The following is a 20,718-nucleotide window of genomic DNA, read 5'->3' as shown; positions in this document are numbered from 1 at the left end:
GCATTTGTTGGCACATAAATTTCAACCAAAGATTGATGAATATCATCAATGTATCATATGTTGGGCTTGCAGACTAAAAGGCATATAAAGAGCCTAAAAGCATGTTGACCCAGCAAGCCAGCGAATCAACAAACATATGTTGGCCCGACAAGCCTAACAAATGTATGAGCTTGCAGAAGAAGTGGCAGGGCTACAAATTAGTTGAACTATGTAGGCCTGCATTTCGCAGGGCCTACAAATCAAATATTGGTTTAAACCATATAGGCCCGCATTTCGCAGGGCCTACAAACCAAATATGGGTTAACGTCTCAAATCAAATAAAACGTAGAGTCCAAGAAAATACTTCTGTGCAAGCAGAAGAATATTATAAGATAGATGTCATCTGACGCGACCAATATTCAAAATTTGAAGAGGCTGAGAAGATATGATATCATCTATTCTCTGGCAACAACTATTCAAATTCAAATGAATTATTTGGCGGCCAAGCATCTGATGACGAATGAAGCTCCTATAAATATTAGGTCCGTCATCAAAGGAAAGGGACCTCAATCTCAGATCAGGCCTAACATCTCTCATCTATCTCTCATCGACCCCAAGATCTCAAACCTCAGATCTCATACTTCATCTCTCAACTCTTCACCATCACACCTCTTTTCCCTCAACGTAGAAAATATACGGAGAGAGAGAAGATATACCTCATTCACGCAAAACCACTACGATCTACAACCATCAAAGCAACCTACTCGCTCACTACCACCTGCAATCTTCAACAAATTTCGAAGACCAGTAAGAGTAAGCATATCAAGCGATAGTTAAAGGGTTCCAATCCCTCTAAATGTATCCAGTATTCTCTGTCTTGATGTAAACAAGGGTTTTAAACCCCAATCATCAATAAAGTTAAATTATTCCAGTCTATTTCCTGTTCCTTATTCTTTATTAATCGGAGGTTTTATTTTTAAGTATGTAATTAACGATTTGAAATCCAAATCGGAAATAGGAGCCTGCATATAAAAAAATCAACACTGTTCGCTTGAACAGTGGATATTTGAGATATGGATTTCGAAGCATGGATAAATTCTACGGTTCAAAATTTATGTCTACAAATTTCTGGCTCTGATACCAATTTGTTGTGCCGAATGCGAAATTGATAATATAACAAATCAACAAGCAATAAACAAGAACACAAGAATATACGTGGTTCCGTTCAAGCACAAAGCAAGAACGTACTCCACGGGGAAAAGAGCAAGAGGATTCACTATAAACGGGGAGAGAAACAAAGAGCCGGCTATACCCGTAACTCTACTTGAAGCACCAAACAGATATCTAGGGACAAATCTCTGGTGGAACCCAAAAGGGAGACACAAACCCTTGGTGGAACCCTAAGAGCATAAACGTAACCCTAATATCTAAGCCCTTGAACAAAAGACCATAACCCTAGGAACCCCCAAGATCCCTATTTATAGGAAAACACTAAATAAACCTAAACCAAATAGGAATAGGAATCCTAGTCAATTTAGGAATTCTAGTCAATTTCCAACAAATCTCCACCTTGACTTGAATTCCATCGAATTCAACACTATAGGCAATCCTCTCCTTTAATCGCTCATCTCCCCCAAAAGCCCCCCCACGGGGCCATCACCAACAGCACAAACGAGCAAGGCTCAAGGACACCTGCTTGACCTTGTAAACGCAACTCAGGAAACCCAGCCGCACATGCCTCCAAATTGAGCCTCTATCTTCCAACGGGCACCTCCCACCCAACGCATCCCTCCCGAATGCACTCAAAGATCTGCTCAAACTCCACACGGAGTTAATTACCGACTCTACCACAGAGTTAAAAACCCAACACTGAGCCAACCTCGAATTCACTGATGAAGAACCCAAAGATGTAGCACCCACAATCATACTACCATCAAGCACATAGACGTTATTCGATTTTCGACCCTTCATCAAAACACGAGCACCCTTCAAAACCCTCAAGACTCCACCTTCAGCGGTATGCTTCCAACCCAAAGAGTCAAGAGTACCTAAAGAGATAAGGTTCATCTTCAAATCTAGTATATGTCGAACACCAAACAACATCCTCACAAACCCATCATGCATTCTGACTTTAATTGTTCCAATCCCAACAATTCTACAGGGCATGTTATTCCCCATAAGAACTATACCACAGCTGACCGATTCATAAGTAACGAACCAATCTTTATTCGGACACATGTGGTAAGAACATCCGGAGTTCAGAATCCATTCGGTATTCGAACAGACATCACCGACACTCACAGAAAGAACCATAAGTGAATCGTCGGAATCTTCTTCAACAATACCAGCAACAACCTTCTCTTCAAAATTATCCGTATTTTTCAACCTAGGACAATTTCTCACCATGTGCCCGTATTTCCTACAGTAAAAACACTTTACTTCCTGATTTGTGGAACGAGAGCCAAAAACCCCTCTACTGCCATAATCCCTCTCAGAAGTTCTTCCTTGCACCATCAAACCCTGCGCATCAAAATCACCGCCCTCACCGGATACTTTTTTCCTCAATTCTTTCAAATACAAACTAGACTTAACGTCCTCCATGGAAATCGTATCCCTCCCGTAAAGTAGGGTAGTAACAAAATGCTCATAAGATGTAGGCAAAGAACATAACACAATAAGGGCTTGATCTTCATCATCAATCACAACATCAATATTTTTTAAATCCATAATAATTCGATTTAACTCATCTAGATGGTCTTTTACAGGCGTACCTTCCCTCATACGAAACGTATAAAGGCGCTGCTTCAAAAACAACCGGTTGGTAAGAGACTTCGTCATATAGATGTTTTCCAACTTCAACCAAATACCGGCAGTAGTATCCTCCTCCCCGGCCTCGCGAAGCACATCATCAACTAAACACAACTGAATCGAACTAAGCGCCTTCGCATCGAGATCCTCAAACACACTATCCTGCATATCAGCAGGCTTCTTCGACTTTCCCAACAAAGTCTTGTGTAATCCTTGTTGAACAAGCAAAGCCTTCATCTTAATATGCCATAAACTGAAGCTAGTGCTCTGCCCATCGAACTTCGCAATTTCGAAACGAGTCGCCATTGAAACGATCACCAATTACACAATACGCAGCGGAAAACAAAAGCCTCGGATTGAAACCCGGAGCTCTGATACCAATTTGTTGGGAGTTTGTCCGATACATCGACCCACCACTGCGTGCTCAAGGCCCAATTTTATGAGGGAGTAACGGCAAAGAGTCCACCACATTACTTGGGCCCAATATACATTGAATGACCCATATCCACTTATAAGGCTTAGCCTTATAAGTGGTGAGCCATCCAATTGTATATTAAGGTCCAACTCTTTTTCTATTTATCCGATGTGGGACTCAACGTTCACACATGTTCTAACAAATCTCCCCCTCATGTGTGAACCAACCATTGGGCCTTAACCTCTCTCTGCATCCAAGCTCCCCCTTGATTCTGATTTATAACTCTCAACCCATCTCCCCAACTGGGCTTATTCTGCACCCACTCAATCGATTCAGAGTTATCTCAATTGAGAACCAACGTGCCTAGTCACCGGCACCATGCTCCCCGACGAGAACTCCATTGAGAGCCAATGTGCTCATTCACCAACACCATGCTCCCCGACAAGTCAACTCCAACGACAATGAGCCATCCAATACAGCACTACAACATCGAGCCACCTTGCTTCATCGAGAGTCACCTTTTTGGACTTTATACCGCCCCACGAGTGTCTTCTGTGCAAACCCATTCAATGGTGCGCTGAGAGTTTTCCCATAGATCGTCAACCTGGCTTTGATACCATTTGTAGGGAGTTTGTCCGATGCATCGACCCGCCACTGCGTGCTCAAGGCCCAATTTTATGAGGGAGTAACGGCAAAGAGTTCACCACATTACTTGGGCCCAATATACATTGAATGACCCATATCCACTTAAAAGGCTAAGCCTTATAAGTGGTGAGCCATCCAATTGTATATTAAGGTCCAACTCTTTTTCTATTTATCCGATGTGGAACTCAACGTTCACACATGTTCTAACAGTTAACGCGATGTTAGCTAGTTCTAGTTTACCGAATAACTTATGGGGTGAAGCTTTATATTCGGCTTGTCACATTTTGAATAAAATGCCTTACAAAGATTGTGATAAAACTCCTTATGAACTTTGGAAAAATCAAAAGCCTAACTTAAAATATTTCAAAGTGTGGGGGTATTTGGCTAAAGTTTTAGTACCGCCTCCTAAGAAAAGAAAATTGGGTCCAAAAACTATTGACTGCGTTTTTGTGGGATTTGCCATTGATAGTGTTGGTTATCGATTTTTAGTTATTAATTCTGAAGTTTCAGATATTTCTAATAACACTATCATGGAATCAAGAGAAGATGAATTTTTTGAACATATTTTTCCAATGAAAGATAAGCCTTCAAGGTCTATTGGTGATTGTTCCACCTCGAGAAGTAGTGTTCATTCTCAAAGCACTTTTGAACCAAGGAGGAGTAAAAGAGGTAGAATAGAAAAGGACTTTGGTAGTGACTTTCAGACTTTCTTGATTGAAAATGATCCTCAAACCTATAGTGAAGCTATGACTTCCGTAGATGCTACCTTTTGGCAAGAAGCTATAAATAGTGAGATGGATTCTATCATTTCTAACAATACGTGGTATCTAACTGATCTTCCTCCCTGTTGCAAGACAATAGGGTGTAAATAGATATTTAGGAAGAAACTTAGAACTGATGGAACCATTGAAAAATTTAAGGCTAGACTAGTAGCTAAAGGCTTCAAACAAAAAGAAGGAATAGATTTCTTTGGTACATATTCTCCGGTAACTTGTATTACGACTATTCGAGTTTTGATTGCTATAGCATCAATTTATAAATTAGAAATTCATCAAATAGATGTGAAAACGGCTTTTTTAAACGGAGAATTAGAAGAAGAAATATATATGGATCAACCCGAAGGGTTTGTGGTTCCTCGACAAGAAAGGAAAGTGTGTAGACTTGTAAAGTCTCTTTATGGATTGAAACAAGCACCAAAACAATGGCACGAAAAGTTTGATAAAGTGATTCTTTCCAATGGCTTTAAAATAAATGATGCAGATAAATGTGTGTATATTAAGCAACTTGATGATGCTTGTGTTATTCTTTGCTTGTATGTTGATGATATTCTCATATTTGGCACCAATATTGATGTCATTAGATAAACGAAAAATTTCTTGTCTAGCAATTTTGATATGAAGGATTTAGGACCTAGTAGGTCGTTTTTCACACCAAAAATAAATAATTAAAACTAAGCGAAAACCTCAATTCAAATAGAATAGTGGTTTAAGTCCAGGTATCGTACCACGGAGATCAAGAGACTAAGTTGTTGTATTTCTAAAATTAATTCCTAATTCAATTCAAGAAAGAGTGATTGGATTTTGATTAACTAAAGTTATCTAAGTAATTAAAAGCAAGAGAGATGTTGAATTCAAATATGGAAAAAGGTCTTAAGGTTTCGAATCCACCCTAACTTCGTAACAAAACGATTATGTTAATTTAAGAAACCAACTACCAAAACGACATTGATTCACTAAAAGCCACAAGCCCTAGTGATATCGCCAAGAAAATTGCATGTGATTGAAAACCGGACATAATCTATCTTTGGTTGGCACGAATCGTCTTCGATTTTATAACTAATTAATCTAGGCACGATTCGTCTTTCCTAGGCATAGATTATTCTAATTCTCAATTCATGCACGAAGAATATCGGTGTATAACTATGTATTTGCAATCACAGAAAACAAATACATAATACTAGATTGGAAGAATAACGGTGAATCATAAAAACAAGTCTCAATGTTATACAACCATCATTTCGGCAATCGAAATCCAAAATCAACATAAAAACATAGTTACTTGGTTAGGGTTTCATCTACACCCTAAGAAAGATGATTAGTTGCTCATGGAGAGAAGAGAATTGAAAGGCGCTGATATGATCTCCATGTACTGCCTTCGCCGCACGTCAGTCGGAAGCTGTTGTCCACGATTTCACGTAAACCTCGTCCACGGCCAAAAGCTGCTGCCGACTTCGAGCACGTCCAGTCACTTATATAGCAGTAGGGCTTTTAATGCACTTTTACATAAAGGATCCATAAAACTTTAGGTAATAACCAATCAACAATTCCACTTTAAACTCTTTGCACTTTAACCCCAAACTCTTAACTTCTGCTTTTATCCAAAATCTCGGACATCGGGTTCGAGCAACCTATAAACATAAAAAGGACAAAATAATTATCAAGTAACTAAAATAAATGACTAATAAATGTAGTTTGGAAGGCCAAAATATGTATATTTTGGCACTTATCAGGACCTGCTAATGTTATTTTGGGGATTGAAGTACTAAAAAGTGCTGATGGAATTGCTTTGACACCAGAACATTATGTTGATCAATTGCTAAAAAAGTTCAATTATTTTGATTTAAAAGAAGTATGTACTCCTTTTGATCCCAATGTTCGCTTGAAGAAAAATATGGGTGAAAGTGTTTCTCAACATAAATATTCCCAAATAATTGGTTCTTTGATGTACTTATCTAATTGCACTAGACCTGATATTTCTTATGTTGTTTGTAAGTTAAGTCGTTATACTTGCAATCCTAGCTTAGAACACTGGAGTGCATTAGAAAGAATATTTCGATACCTTAAGGGAACAATAAATTATGGCATTCATTATTGTGGATTTCCTAGTGTTTTAGAAGGATTCAGTGATGCTAACTGGATCAGTGATTCAGACAAAACTAAGGCAACTAGTGGTTATGTTTTTACACAAGGTGGTGGTGCAATAGCTTAGAAATCTTCTAAGCAGACTATTATACCTAGATCCACAATGGAAGCTGACTTTATTGCATTGGATATGACTTGTACTGAAGCCGAATGGCTAAGGAACTTAATGATCGATTTGCCTTTGTCTACAGATAGTCTTATTCCTGCTGTCTCTATACATTGTGATAATCAAGCTGCAATTACGAAGGCTAAGAATGCAAACTTCAATGAGAAAAAGAGACATATAAGGATAAGACACAATTCTATAAAACATCTGTTATCTCAAGGAGTGATTGCAATCGACTTTGTGAGGTCTGAAAAGAATGTAGCAGACCCCTTTACTAAAGGCTTAGCGCGAAGGCTAGTTTTTGAATCATTGAGGGGAATGGGACTGAAGCCTATAAGTTAGTCACCTCAGTGGACACCTAACCTGTGTCATTGGAGATCCCATGAATCAGGTTCAATAGGTAATAACAAAGCTGAATGGTGACTAGGAGGAGCACTAAAAATGATAAGAGGGGAATTCCCTGGTCCTATTCCTATGGTGATAGTGCTCAAGTTAATTATGTGATGATAGGAAGAGCTTGGCACTGAATGTGTCCAATGTAGGATTTCTACAGGGTGTTGGTCACAAATCACCCTTGGAGGATACACCTATATGAGTGTGCCAGTGGGGTCGCTGCTGTGGAAAATTGGGCTATTCTCTAAAGACACTCATAGAAGTAAGACACATGCGCATGACAGTAAATCGCGCCAAACCGTTCCAGAACCGTAATTGTTTCCCATACTGTGTGTGTGGTAGGCGTAAGTTTGATTTAAAGGACCTAGTTCAAGACTTAGTTCACTACGGTTCTTCAAATTGAAACCTGCTAACACTAAGTGTAGGCTCAAGTCTGAAAGACACCTATGCCCATTACACAGTAAAAGAACTCTTGTAAAATTTTAAAATTTTAAATTATGTGGGGGATTGTTGGTTTTAATTTAATATTTTACTTTTATGTTAACGTTGATCGTGGGTCTAAGGAGGAATTATAGGGATGTACAGTTAGAGTTAAAATGGGAGTGTTTAGTTGAAAACCACTTTGACTAGGTCTCCTATTTTTCCTCCTAGTTTTGAGACCACTATCTGTTAGCATAACAAAATTACGTTTTATTAATGCCTATAAAACCTCTGCTTTGTTATTCGGCCGAAAGATATAACAGTGCTCAACTCTATTGAAAACTCTCACTCTTGCTTTACAAACTTTCACACTCATACTCGTTGATTTCTGTTCTGAACTAAATACTTTCAGCCATCCTCTTTCATATATATTTATATAGATTTTTGGTACATCAATATATTTGGTTTTCGAGTGTCGGGAAACTATCGGTTCGTGAGTTTGATTCGCTGCACCGAAGAGAACTTGAAGGTCGTTGTATCTTGGGGAAAGAACGTCATCCAACCCCGTGCAGAAGGGGGTGTATCATTCCTTAGGAGGGCGTCATCACGTGCCTCGACCACCCCACAGGCTATTCTTATCTTTTCTCTAATAATATTGAATTGCCTTACTCGGTTGATTATTGTTCTTGTTTAGGCATTTAATTTCTAATAGAATTTTCCTAATCATATAATTTTCCCAACACATATTTACACAATGCACATGACTACTTAAGAGTATTCGATTTAGGACTCAAAATTCAGAGCAAACTTTGAGTATATTGAAAATCCAAATCTAAAAGACCTACTACAAAGAGGAAACTGAAAATTAGAAACTGAGGAATGTCTCGATTGAGCTTTGGGCGCTGCACAAAGAGATCACAAAATAGAAAGAAATAGAACAAAGTAAAAGAACTTTCAAGAGCACGGCCAAAAACTACACAAAACGCAGTCACGATTTCTCTAGGTAAGTGACCTAATTGCAAATGTCATAAGAACAACAATGAAATCTACTTAACCCATAGAAAAAACAACTCCAATTTTACCTTTTCATGGGATGGTTCGTGGACCAAGATCTGAACGGAGAAGACTACACATTGAGGCAACTCCATGTGTTCTGGAAAAGTGTTTATATCACCATATTTGTACTGCGCCAAAGAGTAGAGTTAGGAAGGTATACAACTGCCTAACAACACCTACAAGATAAATGAATGAGGAAAAATCCTATTATGAAAAAGTATGAAATAGAGAAGGATTGAAGTTCCCTTGTGTAAAGAGGGAGGGGGGAGTTGTATACTTGCTTTTTAGCAAATTGACATCTAGTTACCCTACATTAACCAACAATAAGAGATTCAAACTCCAAAACCACTAATTAAGAACTCCAATGGACCAAAGGGAAAGAGGGATTTATGAAAGGACTTGCCCAATCCAATAAGATTTTCAGGTAAAGAATTTTTTGGGTAAGAACATCAATCTGTACTTAAGGAATCCATTGAGACATTTCATCAAACAGACAATGAGCTATCAGTACACTCCAAATTTTACATTTAGACAAACCATAAAGCATCTCAAGTCAAAAAGCCTTTAATCAACAGAAAGTAACAAATATTTAATTAAACCATTGTCATCAAATCTATTTAAGGTAATGGATATTGCAAGAATTAGTACAGACATGGACCACGTTCAAGCCAAATGCATGAAGAACCTAAATGGTTATGTTTTACAACTCATGAATGAAGAAGAGATAGGGCAAGCACGAAAGTTGAGAAATCAACAAAATCAAACAAATATCAAATTTAGTCTTAGAATTTACTAAGAGAGGAGAAGAATCACCATGAAACAACTCTTTCAAAACTCTTATGCAACACCTGCAAAGTAAAGAAACTAAGGCCTCGTTTGATAACGGGGATAGATGGATGAGATATTCGTAAGGAGATGAGATAAGGATTGGGATTGATAATGAGATAGGATTAGTAATTTGTATGATTGTTTGAGATGGGATTAGATGATAGAATTCATAAAGAGATGAGATTAATATTTTAGTTTTCCAACATTGCCCTTGTCCCTAAACACAACTCAACAGTCAAGCCATTACTGAGAAAAAAAATTCTCACACCTACAAAAACAATCAAACTTGCCACTTCTCTCTCTCTCTCTCTCTCTCTCTGGAGAAAGTTCTAGACTGACACATGCCTAACTCAGGCCACACGGGCGGCCACTCTAGTGGTTTTCCGGCGACCAGAAAGGATGCTTTGGGATCGTCTCAGACAGTGAAACATGTTCATGCGGTTGGATTTGTTTTTCGTGTTGTTTCTACAGCCCAGAGGAAAAGGGATCATATCGTCGTCTTGTGGTTTTGATCCAATCAGTTCCTCCAATCACATCGTCGTTGATCAGTTGCGCTGACCACAGGTTTGGATTATTATGTCTTGATCCCCATTTTTAATTTGGAGAGTTCGCTTCTTTTTCAATGGGTTTCACTAGTTTTGTGCTCGGGGGGAGAGAGAGAGAGAGAGAGAGAGAGAGAGAGAGAGAGAGAGGAGGAGGAGGAGGAAGGATAGTTTGGTCATTGCACCATTAAGGGAGGGGATTGGACTATTAATACCATGTCCCTGGGGGTATTGCTAATACCCCCATATAGGGGGCTTGCTCATCTCATGGGATTCACAGTCTGAAGGGATTTGTGTTACCAAACGAAGGATTCACACTCCGGAGGGACTATTAGTCCAATCCCAAGGCTCAATCAAGTTAACAAATGGGGCCTAAAACACTATAGACTCTACCAAAATGAAAAAATTGACACATCTCTATTATAAAATAGAAGGGTGTGGGGACAAGTTGTTGAAACGGCTCAGATTGATTCCAGATTAATGTCTGAGATCACTTCAATCCTACTCTTAACAAAGTATCCATACTTTCTTAGTTTATTACACAAACAGCATCAATCTCTTCTTACTCTGTTGTACAAACCTATTTTCAAATTTCAAACCCAGGTTACCTAGAAAAGAGGCGAGAGGCGAACCCCCCTAAACCCTAGCAGACATCTGCCACCGTCCATCGTCGCCCGCTCCCATCTCCTTCGCCCCTCTTCTCCCCTCTCCTTTTTTCCAGCGCAGCCCATCTCTCTCTTGCGTCGCTCATCCATTGCCTGTTTACCCACCACCAGCAGCTTGCGCCATCGTTTCTAGTGGGTTCTATTTTTTTGTTGTCTATCCCTGCCGCCGCTATCCTTATCATGGCCCACTCACGTTCACCCCTATATCTACCTCCACCCCTATAAAAAAAAACGAGGTAAACCCATTTGCAGATAAGTCATTTGATTTTAGGGATTCTGATTTGGTGAATTTTGGAGATGTTTATTGACATCAAGAATGACATTTTCCTTGAAAAGTTGAATGGTATATCGGATTTCTTAATGGCCTTTCAAATGTGTTGATTAATTGGCTGATTTAGGTTTATTTATTTTTATGTGATCCATAGATGTTTTTATGTGGTTATTTTATAAGTTCTTTGATGGAATCTGAAATTGTGCATTCGGAAGTCTGTTGCATATTGGGATACCCTTTTTGTGTGTTCTTTGGTTGAATTTGAATATGCTTGTGGGATGTTTGTTGAAATGCATGCATAGGAATTTGAATATGCCTGTGGGATGTTTGTTGAAATGCATGTGTAGGAATTTGAATGTGCTTGTGGGGATACCTTTTTTGTTAATTCTTTTGGGGGTAATTCTGCATCTCTAATAATTGGCTGCTCATGTTTCATGGCTTGACTTTATCAATCCTGTTTCATGACTTGAAGTTATCAATGTAAGTGTTTCTCTGTAACGCCCCGACTTTTCGGAAGCAATATAAAATAAAATCTTAGGAAAATTTGCTAAATAAATATAATTTTTCAAAATAAAGTTTAGCTATTACAGTCACAAGATAAATTTACTGATTCAAAATACATTAATTTCAGAGCTGACTCTAGGCTTGAAACAAATCCGAAACATACTCAATCTTCGTTCCTGATATTCTTTCCGTGTTGAACTGCAACATCTTTGAATCCTTTCCATTGAATCTTGCGCCCACTGGCAAATTGATCGCCGAAGCAAACGATTTGCCAGGATACAGACGTATCCGTGAGTGATAAATCACCCAGTAGAATAATCCAACCCAACCATCCCTCTTACTTTACAATTAGCAGGTAACAAGATAATATTGAATTGAAGAAGCCAAACAAATATTCTCCACATAAGCCAGTTCATTACTATCCATAACCTAATGTGAAATCTAAGATCTCTCCGCGAGATCTTTCCTCCCCAACCGTTAGCTATGAGCTGTCCCATGAGCTCATTTTCTTTTGTTGTCGCGGATTGCACTTCAGTTATATACCTAGCGTGTATCCCTCTCATTACAACAAAAGAAAGCTTATCATGCCCGAATCATAACTAGGATTCGCTTATCTTATATACCACTTCACAATCATCACTGGGCTTACTTTGCCAGTATCAATACATCATTCATCATTGGGCTTACTTTGCCAATCATCATTCATCAATCAACACTGGGCTTACTTTGCCAGTTTCAAACCATCACATCCAACTCATCACATTTCAAAATCCCGCCTGCAGGCAATCTAAAAATAAAACTTTCCAATTTATCCATTATCTAGCATCGTCTAGATGAGTTCTATTTCGCAACATCACCCCATGTCTCTAGGATCCAATCTAGCATTCAAATCAAGTATCGATGCAATATACAACAAATCAATAATAATTAAAATAATTAATAAACAATGTAATCACGCAACTTATTATGAACGGGCCGTTGCCCTTAATCTTGTATGGTCACGATATCAATAATAAAGTAAGAGTTTTAAAAGGAAATAAAAAGAAAAATTTTCTGGGCTCTTATTAATTAATTCTAAGATAATAAATTAATTAAAAACTAATTTATTACATTAATTAGATAAAAATATTAGGATATTTATTATGACCTTAAATAAGAGTCCTAAAGGTCCTATGCAATCAGTTGAGTATTAAAAGTTGGGTTCGGAGGGTCACGGGATTAATTTAAATAAAGACGTTAAATAAAGTGGCCGAAAGTGAAGTAAATAGATAATAAATAATTTACAAATTAAAATATGTTACGGTTAACAAAATTTCATCTTCAGAAAGTAGAGAGTCTAAATAAAATTATTCAGGCATTTATAATAAGGTTTATAAGGTCGTAAAGAATTTTTTGATTGGAAACGCTATAAAAACAACAATAAATAGTAAATTAAATAAAAAAATATTAATTTAACAAGATATCATCTTTAAGATGCAAGAAGTCTAGAAAAAATTAGTTTAGGTGTTAAAACATTGTTTGGAAGGTCGTAAAGATTTTTCGTTTGTAAACTTTGATAGATAACTAATAAATAATTTAATAAATAGATAATTAAATAAAAAAATATGATCTTAACAAGTTATGATCTTTGAGGTGTGAAAAGTTTAGGAAAAATAGTTCGGGGGTCAAAAATAGGGTTCGGGAGGTAGCAAGGTTGTTTCGAAACATTTAAAACCAACTTAATCTACCAGATAAATTAAATTGATATAATTTTATACTAAGATGATATTATATTGTAATAAAATAATATCAAATCATTAGTTTTCCATAATATTAATATCAGACAGATTGTAAAATAAATATCAGAAGGGTCATCTTCTTCATAAATAATTACAAATAAAGTGTTAAGCTCAAAAATAATATCACATTGGTGAATACGGCAGAAAACGCGCATTGAACTAATTTTTTTTCCGTTCAGGACATAGGGTTAAGCATATAAACACTTAATATACTTGGAGAAGAGGTTGGATAGGATTATAGTACCTTTAATCGGATCGAATTGATTTAAAAACGAATCTTGAATTTTGGGGAAGACGACTTCGGATTTTTTTTGATCGGGAGACTTTGGGACCAAATTGGACGATGCTTGGTGATGCTAGGAGTAGAAGGAAGAGATTGGAATGGTCGGATTGAGTTTCTGTTGGGTCTTGGTACGAAACCCACTTTTCTCTCTCTTTCTTTCTCTCTCTAAAACTCCATGGATTGAAACTTGGTTTTCTCTGGTTTTTCTCTCTCTTTTGGACAGGTGGGGCGTGGGGAATATTGTGGTGTAAATTTCGTGGGTCAATGGGGTGGGGTATTTATAAGAGAATTTTGGTGGAAGAGGATAAAAGTGAATTTAATGGGGTTAGGTTCATGGGATTTGGAATGGACGAATTTGGCTTGATTTAAGGGTTAGGGAGGAAGTAGAGACTGAGTAGGAGACGGAGAGACGGAAGGAGTTTGTATTTGTGCATGCATGTAATTTGTGTGTAGGAAAAATTTAAAAAGAAACCATGTATATATTACATGCATAATTGTATTTTAAAAAAAAAGAATTGCAATAAGGAAAATAATTCTAATAGTATTATATTTAGAAAAAAAAATTGGGTCAAAAATTCGGGTCGTTACATTCTCATTTTTTGAATTTTACTATATCAGCCACGTCTTCTTTTGTCGTTAACTATTACCTAAAGGGTAAATTTCACTGACCTTCCCTGAGGTTTCTAACACATGCAGAAACCTCCAATGAGGTTTCTGAAATAACACTGTCCTCCCTTGTTTTTACTGACAATATACATATTCCCCCTTTTGTCAAATTCCTTCCAAACACAGTTAACTTCTCCAAAAAAATGACTGGATTACCCTTTATAAAAACTTATCTCCTTTTTAGGCTCCTCCCGATCACATATACAAACTAACTAGCAATAAAAGTGTGTATTTGATAATCTTCTCTAGTGGATAGAGTAAATTCAATTCAAGTTAATGAAAATAATAAATAATAAATTTGTTTATTTTTTAAGCTTGCATTGTGCAATTTTTTTGACTAAAAGTTTTGCAACCATATTTTTAGTTTTTGTACTTATTTGGTACCAATATAGGCATTACACCAACTTATCCCAAATTACTTATCTCAAGCATTACTTTTCTTTAATTGTGTTAATTTTTAAGGTTTATTTAGAAAAGTTCTATATGATTGGCCCTTGCCAGGATGGAAAATTTCTTTAGAAATAAGTAACATACGTGTGGGAAAAACCTCTCAGTTATAAAGAGCACCTGCACGACACCACCAACTCTTCATTTATTAACTCATTTTCCAATCCTATCCTAATGAGATGAATTACAACCCTTTGAAATCAAAGTGAGTCTTTTTGAAACAGATGTTTGGCTTTTTTGTTCAAAAAAATTAAGTCTTGATCATGATTTCTTACTTTTTTTATTTCTCTTGTGAACGAATCAAAACCCACAAAATTTAGCGCAACACTAGAAAATGCAAAAAAAAAAAAAAATGAATGAAGACAAAAAATAAAGATTTTTGAAGAGAAACTCAACCAGATCATATATGTCTTTTTATGTCACAATCCAATTCCAAAAGAGTAGGAATCTATGACCAGCCAATGATTTTAGAATCACCTCAGGTGTTTACCAACTCAAATCCGAAAAACCCTTCCATAATTACCAATTTTATAAATTGATAAGTTTGAGCATAAAAATATATTCATAATTGTCTAATGTGCAATTGAAGTACATACTCGCCAAACGATGTTAATTTACAATATTGTGGCCCACAACTACAGTACTACCAAATAAAAAAATAACTTTTAATTATTACACTATTGTGCAATCACATTTTGAGTCTTGAATTTCAAGAAGAATTCTAGGTAACGAATTTTATTTTTGAAAAATGGGTTATCACATTTTAGAATTGCCAATTAAAAAAAATTCTCCTATCTTGAAAAGCAATCCTATAGTGTGAGAAAAAATGGACTCATGGGGTGATTTTATTTTTGAAAACGTATAATTTTTTTGAATTTTTTTTATTTTATAGAGTTCTCTTGGTCAAGGAACACGCCAATTGCATGCACTTGAAAAAGAAGGTGAAAATACATTCAGAAACCCTAGTAAACTAGATCCCTATGTAAATCAAATGTATAAAAAAAAATAAGTGTTTATTGAATGTGGTTTATAGTTTCACTTAAATAGCCTTTTTGAAGTAATAATAAAAAAAAATCTTACGTGTTGAATGTGGGTAAGGTCTTTTGTGTTGTTATTTTGATAGGTTAACAAATACTTCAACTGTAGTAAATTTGAGTTATTTCTTTAAAATGCTTTATATGGATGTTAGTGTTTTAAAAAAATTATACTCCAGTACTTATAATTAGAATTTTGTTTGTTTGTGCAATTGAAGACTGTGGAAGTTAATGGCACTATTGGAATATCTGATTGAGGATACCATGACATCAGCACCTTTTAGCATTTTCTGTCAACTTTCTAACGGCCAATTAACGGAGGGGGAAAATATGTACATATTGTCAGTAAAAGCAAGGGAGGGTAGTGTTATTTCAGGAATCTCGGGGAAGAGGTTTCTACATGTGTCAGAAACCTCAAGGGAGGTCAGTGAAATTTACCCTTACTTAAATGTACGCATGAAATTGGCATTGTTTTCTTTCCTTGGCGAAAAACGTTTAGCTCAATTAGAGGGATCTTTAAGCAATATCTTATCCTCATGTATGGTCATCTGAGACTTTTTATTTGTCCTCTTTTAAGTACCGTTGAATGGAAAAACTTCATTGGATTTGAGTGTTTCACATACCTCCAAGGCTCCAACCTCCACTGCATCCCCCCTCCCTCCCTCCCTCCCTCTCTCTGTCTCTCTCTCTCTCTCTCTCTCTCTCTCTCTCTCTCTCTCTCTCTCTCTCTCTCTCTCTCTCTCTCCTCACATTATTTTCCCTGGCTCTCCGCAATCCTCAACTGGATATCATCCCATCATCTTCATCTCCTTCTTCCCTGCAAATCAAATCTCAATTTCAATACCCAACTGCTCACCCTCTTTGTTCCTATCCCTGCCTCAGTAATCCCTTTCCTATACGTACAGATTGTACCGTATTTTTCTCATATTATCTCGTACTCTGCTCTGCCCTCCGTTTTTTTCCCTTTTTTTTTTTTTCATGGCTCAAATCCTTCAAAACAACACTGCAAGCGCCACAACTGAAATCAGGAGAGAGGAAATCCAAGCCGCCATTGCAAAGGCAGTGGAGCTCAGAGCCATCCACGCTTCTCTGGTTCGAGGAGCAGTCCTTGGAATTTCAGATACCCATCTCCTTCCCCTGTTCCACACCACCATACTCCTCAGTTCTCTGCCCATGATTACCCTGTTTTTACACCAGTGAGTTATCTCTTCTTTCCTACCACTTTTTTTCAATTCTTTTTGCTTCTTTTTTTTTTTTTGATTTTCTTGGAATTCTGTTTATGGGTTTTGGATGTTGATTGAAGTGAAGCTTTCTTTAGTCATTTATTGCAATTATGGCTTTGTTTGGTTTATATTTTAGAAAATTATTTTTGAGAGTTTGAGTGATAATAAGTGGAAATAGATAGAAAGATTTATTAAAAACTGTGCCGAGAGTTAAAAGTAACTCTAACTCTCAAAATGTTAAACCAAACGGAGTGCATGTGTTTCCCATTTCTGGTAGCAATCATGACCATTGCTGCCTTTCATTCTGTCATTTATGGTTTTGTTTTAGACTTTTAAGGTTTCTTTAAGCTGTGTTTGAACTGGGAGGAATAATTTGATCATGAAAATAAGGAGATGGTAGGAAAACTACCTACTCCAATTTTTAAGGGTTTGGCTAAACTTATTTATTACTAGTGTTTTTCTTTCTTATTTTTTATTAATTTTTTACACATATTGGATTGATCATGATTTTTTGCGATACTCGCTCATTTTTTTTTTAAATTATTAAACGACTTAGATCATTCATGTGAAATTCAGAGTGGATCCCACACGCTGTGCAGTGGCTTGCCACCGCATTTTGGTATGATGGCTCTAGACTTTCTGCTTGTAAGTTGTAAGATGGTTTTAAAATACTCATGCCATACGCCTTTTCGGATGAGTGACACCAAACAAAAATTCTGTCATTTCTTTCCTATTTTGTGAACTGCATTTGAGGATTCTATGGTTTTGTTGCCGACTAGGGTTTTGATAAGGGTTTGGTAGGCTTCTGCTGCGGCGGCCACCGGTAGTGTGACGTTGACAGCAGGGATGTTAGTAGGGGGAATGGGTACCTAAACCTAAAGAAAATCTAACTTCATCATAAGTGGATAACTCATTGGTCATAGTATATTTGTTCTGAAAGAAACAAACCTCCACCATGATTCTTAAGTTTTATTTCACCATGCTGTTACCAATACCCGATTAATTAAATTTTGAGCAAGGAAGTTGAACTGCTCAGCTTTACAAAATTATGATAAAAAAAAAAAGTTACTCCCTAAAAACAAAAACAAAAAAGTATCAAACAACTGCTTCCTTACTTCGGAGAGAAAACCATCTTAGGCAAGTTTGTAATTGCTTTCTTTATCAGTCAGTGGAACTATTCTCTCATCCGCCCAATCTACTGATTAACTGTACGGCTCTTCAACCAATTTCCTGAAATAGAAATTTTGCAACTTCCATTACTATTCCTTCGTTCTTGGTAACGCATGCAAAAGTATTGGAAAAGAAGGCATCGGATCCTCTCCGGCCCTTAATTTAGACAAGAAGAAACAGTCTAAATCTGGATCATACTTTGAGATGACCGTACATTGAGATAAACAATGGTTCAGATTTGTCCAAATTTGAACTGTCTCCTTAGATTCAAATTAAGAATCGGAAAAAATCTAGTTCTGAAAAAGAAACCGAGGGATCTTCTCTCGATCCGGTCATAGAAATGGTGTCCATTAGATTTTGATTAAAACGATTTCGAAACACATGCGATAAATTAATGCATCTGGAACAATAACGCGCTTAGCTAATCCATATAATTCGTTAATTCAAAATAAAAGTAGTCAGAAATTGATTGAAATTTCTTCGATATTTTTTCTTGAAATACAATTAGAGTTCTTGGCAAGTACTAAAATCTGAACGATTGTCATTATCAAAGTGAACTCGAGAAGAGCCCATATATAATAGCCCTCACCGGTACCAATTTACCCATCCGTATATTTCTAATTGTCAAATTGTGAAACCAATCACGACTATGATCACTAGGGTGAAAAAATCCAGTTAGATATTTCATCAATATATTCTTCTCGGTGGTTGATTTTTCACCAAAAATGCTACACACATAATGGTTGTGCAAAACTCTTTACACAACCGATCGCTACCCGTCCATTGTTGTAATGGACGATCTAGATTCACTCAGGGAATAAATAAACTATTCGCGCGAATAGTTCATGCTGCTCTTGGAAAACTTAAGATGATAGTAGTAGAAATAATAATTATAGTAATTAGTCATTAACTTTAGGACGTCGTAAAATAGTCGAGGTGTGGACAAGCTGACCCAAACATCCGATTATCAGAACAAAATAACAATGAGAAGAAACATAAGCTATTGTAGTGGGAGTAGTTTGTTACCTGAGTGTGTGTATATTACACTACCTGCACCCACAACAACTGTGAAAATGCCCCTCTATTGGGCAAATTTACTCGATAGATTAGCGATGTATTCCGCCACGGCCTCAGCCACCTCCTCCTTCGTATCCCACACATTCACCACCCCCTTCGTCGTTGACATTCCGTACGTACCCAAGAATACGAGAGTGAGAGTGAAAGAGAGCGCGAAACCATCACGACACCCTTTTAACTTCCCCCGTTTGGTTTCAAGGGAAAAAGAATGGAAGATGGGAATATCAGCAGCAGGAGGATATATCTTGTCTCATTTTAACTCTCTCTCTCTCTCTCTCCCATTATATATGAAAAAAAAGGAGAGTGAATATTAATAAAAGGAGAGTTAAACCAATAAACTTCTAACTTCGGCTTCTTATTGAGTTAAAAGTCAATATTAACTATTTTTTTCAAAAGAAAAGTATATTCTGAATATTAGAGCCCGTTCCAGAAACACAATAAGAACTTATTTTTTGTGTAATAAGAATGCACTTGTTCCGAAAAATAAGAAGGCTGGTACTTATTTTGGAAGAATTTATATAGGTACCGACCGGCCGGGGAGGAAAATCGTACCGGCTGCCGCGCTGAGCCGTCTCCGGCCACCGGACGGCCGATCCGAGCCGTCCAAAAATTCTAAAAAAAAAAAATCGAGAGGGCTTACGTGTGAATCAACAGCATCCAAGGTGTGTAGGGTGCTTGATCCGAGCACCCCTTTTCCGTGTAGGGTGCTTGATCATATATACACAGAAAATGGGTGCTCGGATCAAGCACTCTACACACCTTGGATGCCATTGATTCTCACGTAGGCCCCCTCGGTTTTTTTTTTAGAATTTTTTGACAGCTCGAATCGGTCGTTCGGTGGCCGGAGATGGCCCAGCTCGGCCGCCGGTACGATTTCCCTCCACCGGCACCCATTATCATAGCAACAGTCTTATTTTTTTGTATAAGGCAACTTCAAGCTCAAAAATCACGTGTTTACGCAAATAATTTTCCTACCACTATGGATCTTGTTTGATAGATTTCAAAAAAAATTAAATTTTTTTTTTCATTAACATTATTTTTTAGTTTGAAAATGTGAAAGGAACTTTTTATTTGGATTTTGTGAAATGACCCTTCTTATTTTTTAATAAGAAGTGGCAAAATAAATACTTATTTTTTAAGAAGATTTCCGGAATGGAGCCTTAGTCATCGGATGAGTCGTTATTTTCCAAATACCAATGAAGTATTGTCACATTCTTTACAAAAAAAAAATTAGTGACGTCACATTCATTAGGAGAGATAGGGGGGGTGCTGCCCCAAGGGGCAGCAGCGTGCTGCCGTCCCGAGTTTCCGGGCCCGCTCCGGTCTTGCTCCGATGATCAGAAACGTTCACTTTGTAGAGCTCGTCAAGTAGAACAACTGTGCAAAAAATCAGCTTAATTGGATATCATTAAGTGCCTGATCGGAGCCCATATAACTCTCGGTCCATGGGTACAGTGGATTTGATCCAGTGTTTCGGATCCATTCTT

The sequence above is a fragment of the Rhododendron vialii genome, chromosome 1a (assembly GCF_030253575.1).
Source record: "Rhododendron vialii isolate Sample 1 chromosome 1a, ASM3025357v1".
Taxonomy (NCBI): Eukaryota; Viridiplantae; Streptophyta; class Magnoliopsida; order Ericales; family Ericaceae; genus Rhododendron; species Rhododendron vialii.
The sequence above is the reverse complement of the archived record's forward strand: the minus strand, read 5'-3'. Positions refer to the sequence as shown.